General features: G+C 36.5%; 1 pseudogene; it reads left to right on the top strand.

Annotated features, from left to right (window-relative positions):
• Positions 1-4,492: 4,492 nt before the first annotated feature.
• Positions 4,493-5,907, top strand: LOC112861310 (large ribosomal subunit protein uL4 pseudogene; annotated as a pseudogene).
• Positions 5,908-7,976: the final 2,069 nt, after the last annotated feature.

Below are 7,976 nucleotides of genomic sequence, written 5' to 3'. Positions count from 1 at the left end.
GTTTCCTCCATGTCTTTTCATGGCTTAACAGCTTATTTCTTTTTAGTGCTGAATAACATTCCACTGTCTGGATGTTCCAGAGTTTATTTTCCAAATTTTGGAAATTGTGAATAAAGCCGCTATAACCACCTATGTGCAGATTTTTGTATGGACGTAAGTGTTTAGTTCATTTGGGAAAGTACCAAGAAGCACGATTGCTGGATGATGTGGTAAGAGTATGTTTAGCTTTGCAAGAAACCACCAAACTGTCTTCCAAGGGGCTATACCACTTTATGTTCTACCAACAGTTCATGAAAATGCCTATTCCTCCACATCCTCACCAGCACTTGGCATTGTCACTGTCCAGATTTGGGGCATTCTAACAGATGTTTAGTGTTATCTAGTTGTTTTAAGTTGCATTTCCCTGATGACATATAATGTGGAGCCTCTTTTCAGATGTTTATTTGCCATCTGATCTCTTCTTTGGTGAGTGTCTCTTAGGGTCTTTGGCCCATTGCTCAGTTGGATTGTTTTCTGGCATTAGTTTGTAACATATTTATAAAATATCAAATCACTGTGATTTACACCTGAAACTAATAAGATATTTTACATCAGTTGTACTTCACTTAAAAAAAAAAAAAAAGATCTTTCTTACATCAACTATTATTCACACAGAGTAAATGCCTGACATTTTTTATTAGTTGTCAGAGTAATGAGTTGGTGCCCTAGAAAACTCCAGTGGGAATCACTATCTTGGGGCTAGTGTGTCTTATTTGGAATTGTTGTACTATTTTTTTGTTTTTTGTCTCATCATGGACTCATAATTTTTTTTATATATTTGTTCTGTTTTAATTGAGCACAGTCACAAATCTTTTTAATGTTCAACTTGCCTTATCTTAGGTCCATGGGACCTCGTTCAAGTTGGTTTCTGTATCTTTTGTATGACCACATTAGTATTTGATACCTTTCCTGCTTTCTGGCATACAATGTTCCAGGCTAATCTTTAACATTTCTGTTTCAGATCTATAATCAGCCATTTTTATCCAAGGTATTCCTGATTCCTTTTAGTGAGAAATAGTATTTGGGGGGATAATACTTTATCCTTTAGGATATTTTATCCTACAGAATAATACTTTATCCTATGGCAAACCTTAAGTAATTTCAAAATAACAATACATCTAACAGTAAAAATTGAAACACAATTTTAAGTGCACATTCTCTTGAACTTCTCTCTTTGTGTAATATAAAATTTTAAAGTAATGTCTAAGATTCACATACACATAGTATTTAGGTACCTTTAACTTCTCTTTACCAAATTATGGCAGCCAAAATATCTTTCTTCTGTAAATCCTCCTAGAAAAACCTGAAACCCACCATCTCTGCTATAATATATCCGTGATAATATAAAATTACTTAATAAATTATTGAAAATTATTAAGAGCCTACCATCTGTCCACTATTGTCCAGGGTGCTGGGAATACATTGCTGTCATGAAATATCAGTATAGACTAGATTTAATAGGTTTTAAGTGTGGATATGTATGCTAGTAGTCAGCATCTACGATACCTCTGAATGAGCCCCACCCCATGGTGTTAACACCCTTATGTAATCCCATCCCATATTATAATAAAGTTGGTCTACTAGTGTAGAATATGGAAGAAGTAATGGTATGTCACTTCTGAGATTCTGTTATGAAAGACATTGCAGCTTCCACCTTGGTTGCTCCCTGTCTTTCAGATTACTTGGTTGGGAGGATGCCAGATTCCATGTTGTTTATAATAAACATGTTCATACACTAAATTTAGCTCAGTAACCATGAGACTTGGGTCTTAAAATATATGTAAGTGTATGAGACAAGGCCTTGGCATGCATAATATAGGAAATTAAAGTGATGCCAGTTCATAAAACTGATCCTTGAAGATCCTTGTGAAAGAAGGAACACATACAATTTACTCACCAAATGTGCTTTTATCCTGGTTTAGAGTTTGCATTCAAACTAACTGCAAAGTCCAGGATAACCTAAACAGAAAAGTAAGTAAGTAGGGGAAGGCAGGAAGAAGGAAGGAAGGAAGGAAGGAAGGAAGGAAGGAAGGAAGGAAGGAAGGAAGGAAGGGGAAAGAAAGTTGTCCTGTATTGTTGGCCCTGACCAATGTTACTTTTAAATATCAATGCATAAATCTTTTTTTTAATTTTTTTAATGTTTATTTATTTTTGAGAGACAGAGAGAGAGAGAGAGAAAGCACAAGCAGGGGAGGGGAAGAGAACATGGGAGATACAGAATCTGAAGCAGGGTCCAGGTTCTGAGTGGTCAGCACGGAGCCCGACGTGGACCGTGAAATCATGACCTGAGCTAAAGTCAGATGCTTCATTGACTGAGCCACCCAGGCATAAATCTTGAATAAAGTTTAGATTTGATAGAAAAAAATAGAGGAGGAAGAAACTCTACCAAACTCATTTACAAGCCCAGCATTATCCTGATACCAAAACCAGACAAAATTGTCACAAGAAAAGAAAATGATAAGCCAATATCCCTGATGACATAGATGCAAAAGCCCCCAACAAAATGTTAGCAAACCAAATTCAACAATACATTAAAAGGATCATACCCCATGATCAAGTTGGATTTATTTCAGGGATCCAAGGATGGTTCAACATCTGCAAATGAATCAATGTCATATACCACATTAACAAAATGAAGGATAAAAATTATATTATCATGTCATTAGAGGCAGAAAAAGCATTTGACAAAATTCAACATCTGTTTATGATAAAAACTCTTAACAAAGCTGGTATAGAGGAAACATATCTCAACATATTAAAGGCCATATATGGCAGGCCCATAGCTAACGTCGTATTCAACATTGGATCGGGAATAAGACAAGGATGCCCATTCTCACCACTTTTATTCAACAGAGTGTTGGCAGTCCTAGCCACAGCAAGTAGGCAATAAAAAGAAATAAAAGGCATCAAAATTGGAAAACGAGAAGTAAAATTGTCACTATTTGCAGATGACATGATACTATATACAGAAAACCTTAAACACCCTGCCAAAAAACTGTTAGAATTAATAAATTCAGTTAAGTTTTAGGATACAAAACCAATACATGAAAACTTGTTGTGTTTCTACAAACAGCAAACTATCAGAAAAAGAAATTAAGAAAACCCATTTACAATTTCATCAAAAGGAATAAAACACCTAGGAATAAATTTACACAAGGAGGTGGAAGTCCTATACACTGAAAATTATAAGATATTGGTGAAAGAAATCTAAGGTTACAAAAATAAGTAGGAAGGTATTCCATTCTCGTGGATTGGAAGAATTAATAGTTAAAAATATCCGTACTACCTAAAGCAATTTAGGATTCAGTGCAATCTCTATCAAAATTCCTATGTCCTTTTTCACAGAAATAGAACAAACAATCCTAAAAATTGGTATGGAACCACAAAAGACTCCAAATGGTCAAAGCAATCTTGAGAAAAAAGAACAAAGCTGAAGGCATCGTGCTTCCTGATTTCAAACTATATTACAAAGCTGTAGCAATCAAAACAATATGGTATTGGCATAAAAATAGACACATAGCTCAATAGAACAGAATAGAGAGCCCAGAAATAAATCCATGCATATACAGTCAATTAATTTACGACAGAGGAGTCAAGAATATACAATGAGGAAAGGACAGTTTCTTTCACCAAAAATGGTGTTGGGAATATTGGACAGCCACATGCAAAAGACTGAAATTGGGCCACAATCTTACAACATACACAAAAGTGAACTCAAAATGGGTTAAAACCTTGATTGTAAGACCTAAAACCATAAAATTCCTTGGAGAAAACACAGGCAACTTGACATAGGTCTTGAGATTATTTTTTGAATCAGAAGCAAAAATAAACACGTGAGACTACATCAAACTATAAACTTCTGCACAGCAAAGGAAACCATCAACCAAATGAAAATGCAACCTAATGAATGGGAGAAAATATTTGCAAACCATATATCTGATAAGATGTTAGATCCAAAATATATAAAGAACACATACAACTAAATAGCAAAAAAAAAAAAAAAAAAAAAAATCCAGTTAAAAATGAGAAGAACTGAGTAGACATTCTTCTAAAGAAGTCATACAGAATGGTCAACAGGTACATGAAAAGATGGTCTATATCTTTAATCATCAGAGAAATGCAAATCAAAACCACAATCACCACACACCTGTTCGAATGGCTATTATCCACAAGACCAGAAATAGTAAGTGTTGGTGAAGACATAGAGAAAAGGGAAGCCTTAATGCACTGGTGCTGAAAAGGTAAATTGGGGCAGCCACTAGGGAAAACAGTATGGAGGTTTCTCAAAAAATTCAAAATAGAACTACCATATGATCCAGCAATTTCACTTCTGGGTATTTATCCAAAGAAAACAAGAAAACCCATTTGAAAAATAAAAAAAAAAAAATCAAAACAACTTTTCCTGTAGGAGCTAGTAAGGTTGAGAGAAGCATGACCACCTTCTCTTCCTGCCATGGCGTGTGCGTGCCCACTGATATCAACGTACTCTGAAAAAGGGGAGTCATCTGGCAAAAATGCCACTTTGCCTGGCATGTTTAGGACTCCCATTTGACCAGGTATTGTGAACTTTGCTCATACCAACTTGTGCAAAAACAATGGACAGCCCTACGCTGTCAGTGAATTAGCAGGCCATCCAACCAGTGCTGAGGCGTGGGGTTCACGTTGCCCGCCACAGTGGGATTCACAGTTCTGGCCAGGGTACTTTTGGAAACATGTGGTGGGGAATGCATGTTTGCACAAACCAAAACCTGGTGCCATTGTCACTGCATGGTGAACACAGCACACGAGTGATATGCCATCTGCTCTTCCCCCGCTGCCTCGGCCTTCCCAGCTCTGGTCATGTCTTCATGTTATCCTACTGAGGGAACTCCTGGACCATTTTTGGTGGTTGAAGGTAAAGTTGAAGGCTACAATAAGACCAAGCAGGTTGTTTTGCTTCTTAAGAAACTTAAGGCCTGGAGTGATGGCAAAAAGTTCTGTGCCTCTCAGCAAATGAGAGCTGGCAGGGGCAAAACGAGAAGCTGTTGTTGTATCCATCGCAGAGGACCCTGCCTCATCTATAATGAGGGACACCATATCATCAACACCTTCAGAAACATCCCTGGAATTACTCTACTTAATGCAAGCAAACCGAACATTTTGGAACTTGTTCCTGGTGAGCATGTGGGACATTTCTGCATTTGGACTGAAAGTGCTTCCCATAGGTTACATAATCTGCATGGCGCTTGACATAAGGCTGCCTCCCTCAAGAGCAACTACAGCCTTCTCATGCACAAGTTGCTCAGTACAGACGTTACCAGAATCCTGTAAAGCCCAGAAATCCAAAGAGACCTCCGAGCACCACACAAGAGGATTCATCACAGTCCCAAAGAAGAATCCGCTGAAAAAGCTGAGAATTGTGTTGAAGCTAAACCCATATGTGAAGACTGCAAGCCAGAACACCGTTCTTTACCAGAGCAAGAATCACAGACTCCAGATGGATGAGGCAGCTGCAGCATTAGAAGCCAAATCAGATGAGAAGGGAGCCTGTGACAGGGAAGAAAGGAAAGGACAGAAAGGGAAGGGAAGGCGAAAGGGAAAGGAAAGGAAGAAGCAGAGGAAGCCTCTGGGAGAAAAAAAGTTGCAGCTACCAAGAAACCAGCAGCTGAGAAAAAGCCTGCAGAAAAGAAACCCACACACCACAGAAGAAAAGAAACCTGCTGCGTAAACTTAAATTTGTTTATTCATAAATGCCCAATCATTTTTGACAGCTAATTTTGGATAAATGTCTGATAAAAAGGTAGTGAGGGGGAAGAAAAGATCCAAACAATATCGTATTGGCATATGACACCTCTGTGTTCACTGCAGAGTTCTTTACAATAGCTAAGACATGGAAACAACCTAAGTGTCCATCGATGGATGAATAAAGAACGTGTGGTTCTTTATTTAAACACAATAATATTCAGCTATGAAAAGAGTGAAAACTTGCTATTTGTGACAATATGGGTGGACCTAATAGGCATTATGCTAAGCGAAATAAATCAGAGAGACAAACACCATGTGATCTCTCTTACTCGTGGAAACTTAAACAAACAAGCAAACAAAACAAGCTCAGAGATACAGAGAACAGATTGGTGGTTGTCAGAGATGGAGGCTAGGAAGTGGGAGAAATGGGTGAATATTTTTGAGTTTAAATAAATTGAATTAACAATAAATTACTAAAGTTAAGCAATTAAAATCCAAAAGTGGATTCAAAAATGATACATCATCACCAAGATATAGTCCACAAAATCAAAGATACTTGAATAATAGAAAATCAATAAATAAAAATCCATTACATTATAAAATTAGAGAAGTATCATATGATCATCTTCATTGATATCAAAAGATTTTTGACAAAATTCACACCAATTCTTGTTCCAATCATTCAGATGGACTTTTCCTGTAACATCATTAAGCATATATGTGAAGTATATGCATATACATGTATATCTCATCATATATATACAGATATGCATATAGTTGCACACTTATATCAGTATATAGACATATATACATATGTATTCACATGTGTATGTGCATGGGTATATATGCATAAATACATATATAAATATGTCTATATATTAGTAAAAATTAACATTAGTGTCAAATAACACTAAATATTGTTTAGAGACACATATATATGTAGTAAACATGTAAAGATGTAAATGGAAATGAAAAATACCAATTCAGGATTCAGAAGGAAAAGAGGCAGCACAAGATTGGCAAATATAATTAGGGGTCCAACTATATATATAATTTCTTTTTTTTTTTTTTTTCTAATTTTTTTTTTCAACGTTTATTTATTTTTGGGACAGAGAGAGACAGAGCATGAACGGGGGAGGGTCAGAGAGAGAGGGAGACACAGAATCGGAAACAGGCTCCAGGCTCTGAGCCATCAGCCCAGAGCCTGACGCGGGGCTCGAACTCACGGACCGCGAGATCGTGACCTGGCTGAAGTCGGACGCTTAACCGACTGCGCCACCCAGGCGCCCCTATAATTTCTATTTCTTGAGTTGGCAGATGGGTACCTAGGGTTTCATTTTTCTCTGTACAGTTTTTGTATGTCTGATATAGTTCAGGAGAAAAGGAGATAAAAGGAGAAGAGAACACAGCTTTTTGAAATCAAGACAAAACTCAGTTCCAATCTCATCCCTGCAGTTTCCTGGCTGTGAAACCTTGACTAGGTTATTCAACTTCCCTGAGCTTGAGTTTCAACTGTAAAATGAGGGTAATAACAGCTTATCCACTTCCTGAAACTATGTTTCATTTTTTAGCAGAGTAATAAACACCTAGTGTTCACTTAATGTATTTGATACTTTTCCTGAATTATTTCAATAAGGCCAACTTTAGTTAAGTGTGTATATGTGCATTCCAAATGGGGGGGGGGGCATGTTTACAGGGCAAATACATTTCAGTTTCTTGGAGCACAACACTTGGGTTCCTATGATTTTACCATCCTTTTTTTACATATAAAGTTTTTATTTTGCTCTTCCTGTTTTAATTTTAAACATAGAAGGGACCATTTCTAGACAATCAATAGAACAGCTGCTAGGGGAAAAAATAGAAATAAAAGGGCTAAATGATTGAATGTTGACACTTAAAAGAATAGTTTTGCAGTTAACAGCTGTGTATCCCAGAAATAAAATATCTGATAAATACTCATAACAAAGAGCAAAAATTGCTGTCTAATACGGAGAATTCATAGCTGGAGAGCTAAGAACTATTGAAAAACAATGACAAAATTTCAGTATTGACCTTAATTTTCTAAATGAGTTATAGTTACATGATAAGAAACAATGAAAAGAATAATAAATCCCCTCACAAAGTCTAAATTTTATGGCGTTCAAGGCATAAATGAGCACTGTGAAATATATTTTAGATATCATTTTAACCTTTTAAAACATGTTTTGAATACT

The sequence above is a fragment of the Puma concolor genome, chromosome A1 (genome assembly GCF_028749965.1).
Source record: "Puma concolor isolate L17-30 chromosome A1, mPumCon1.1.hap2, whole genome shotgun sequence".
NCBI classification, from domain to species: Eukaryota; Metazoa; Chordata; class Mammalia; order Carnivora; family Felidae; genus Puma; species Puma concolor.
This window is presented reverse-complemented; position numbering and strand designations above follow the sequence as displayed.